The sequence below is a fragment of the Schistocerca serialis genome, chromosome 2 (assembly GCF_023864345.2).
Source record: "Schistocerca serialis cubense isolate TAMUIC-IGC-003099 chromosome 2, iqSchSeri2.2, whole genome shotgun sequence".
Classification (NCBI taxonomy): Eukaryota; Metazoa; Arthropoda; class Insecta; order Orthoptera; family Acrididae; genus Schistocerca; species Schistocerca serialis.
This window is the reverse complement of record NC_064639.1, coordinates 732687654-732689257: the sequence shown is the minus strand read 5'-3', so window position 1 is coordinate 732689257 and position 1604 is coordinate 732687654.

The window sequence follows — 1604 nt, the reverse complement described above, 5'->3', positions numbered from 1 at the left end:
AGCACCAACGCCGACAACGATATTTTGGATACATATGTAGGCGTCGCAAGCTTAAGGTGAAGAAATAGAGAAAGTATGTGTGGATACTGAACTGATAATTCAGTGTTGAAAGCGAGATGAAAATTTAATATTCGTGTGGGAGTAGTATGCGGCTGTAGCATAAAGTAAAACGTAATTTTTTTTGGCAGTAGGAATGAGAGGAGAGAATGACTGAGTTCTGCAATAAATATCGGGTGGTAATAGCGAGCACTTTGTTCAATATTCAGAAGTTGAGGATGTGCACTAGGAAAAGACCCGGAGATGTGGAAAGATTCCAGCTGGATTATGTTATGGTCAGACAGAGATTCCATGATCTGATATTGGGTTGTAAGCAGCATCTAGGTGCAAACAATAATTTGGTAATGATGAGGAGTAGAATGAAGTCTAAGGAAATCGTACAGAAAATCAGTGTGTAAGAGAGTATCGTTCTGAGATACTGAAGAATGGTGAGACGTGTTTAAAGTTCGCTAAGAATGTAGATATTGCGATAAGGTATACCAGCGTAAGTTACTTCAGTTGAAGACGAGTGGACATCCCTAGAAATGGTAGCCACAGATGTTGGCCAGACAAACATAGGTTCAAGGAAGGTAAATGCGACAAAACCCTGGGTAACAGAAGAAATCGTTCAGTTCTTCCACAAAAGAAGGAAATGCAAAAAGTTAAAACTAAGAAAAAAATCAGGGCACAACAGGAATACAGCAACGCAGATGCCTTAAGAACGAAATACCTTGTAAGTGTGGCAGACGTGTGAAGATGTGGAAGAAAATGATCATCAGAGGACTGTGTTAGCATACATAGAAATGTCAAAACCACTTTCAGTGTAATAAAAAATGGTTCAAATGGCTCTGAGCACTATGGGACTCAACTGCCGAGGTCATTAGTCCCCTAGAACTTAGAACTAGTTAAACCTAACTAACCTAAGGACATCACAAACATCCATGCCCGAGGCAGGATTCGAACCTGCGACCGTAGCGGTCTTGCGGTTCCAGACTGCAGCGCCTTTAACCGCACGGCCACTTCGGCCGGCTCAGTGTAATAAAAAGCAAGGATGGTAACATTAGGAATGCAATGGGAATTCCACTGCTAAAGGTAGAAGAGGAGAGAGAGGATGTGTGTAAATGGTATAATGAGGTCCTCTATGAAGTGGAGGACGTGTCTGATGTCATGACAAGAAAAATTGAACTGGATATGAAAAACGTAGCGGGTCTTATAAAAGACCTTTGAATTAACTGAGATCAAATAAGGCAAGAGGGTTTGATAACATCCACTGGAATTCGTAAATTTGTGTAGGGTAAATGGAAACCAAACGACTATTCAAGATGATGTGTAGAATCCATGAGACTGGTGACGTCTGAAGAATGATGTTCACACAGTTACGAATGTAGGTAAGGGCAGGTAAGTGCCAGAACTACCGTGCAGTGTGCATAATAACTCATGCATCTGCGCGTGTATGCTAGCAAGAATAATGTACTGATGAATGGAGAAAAAATTGATGATCTATTAGATCGCGGTTTGGCTTTGGGAAAGGCAAAGGCAACGGGCAGGGAGTTCTAACGTTGTGTTTT